This window comes from Aedes albopictus, chromosome 2 (genome assembly GCF_035046485.1).
Source record: "Aedes albopictus strain Foshan chromosome 2, AalbF5, whole genome shotgun sequence".
NCBI classification, from domain to species: domain Eukaryota; kingdom Metazoa; phylum Arthropoda; class Insecta; order Diptera; family Culicidae; genus Aedes; species Aedes albopictus.
In genome coordinates, this window is record NC_085137.1 from 242,088,297 (window position 1) to 242,088,987 (window position 691).

Sequence of the window (691 nt, forward strand, 5' to 3'; positions counted from 1 at the left end):
ACGCTGAGCTGAAGATGGAGGATGGGGTTCCTTCGGTGGTCTGTTTACTCAATGGGAACAACGTGTACACGAGGGCCGCCACAAAGGGGGATTTGGGCTTCTGGGTGGGTATGAATTAATGGCATTATCTACTTGGGTGGGAGTTCGTCACTTCGGAAGCGTTGAAGTTTTTCTGTTTTGAATCGTCTCTAAATTAATGTATTTTCTTTATCTAACGACAAAAATGCGTTCTATTCAAATCTAAATCGTCTTTATTACCAGTCGTTCCATCCGGTGAGAAATTCTTACAACTTTTAAGCCCTCATAAAAAGTAAATCAATCGTAGACAACCGTTACTGCTACCGATTGGCACTGTATTGAAGTAACATCAATTAAGTTATCAGAACCGCTCCGATTAGTTCCCGTCCATTGACGGATTTCTATAGATTTACCTAAATCGATGGTTTCGCCTAGATTCCCACCAACAAATAGTGACGCAGAAAAACCCAATTCCGTGTACCTTTCTACTACTCATATGCATTCATCGCTGAGACCTCTGCGCAGCTTAGCAGCCGGATGACCCCTGGCAGTTGACGCGTTCCATCGCCCCAGCAGCAGTAGGACCCAAAGTGTTCCATCTCGAATCGCTAATTATCGATCGAGTGAGCGAGCCCCCAATCTATCGAGACGGGTCCTATCTTCTGCGAACGAA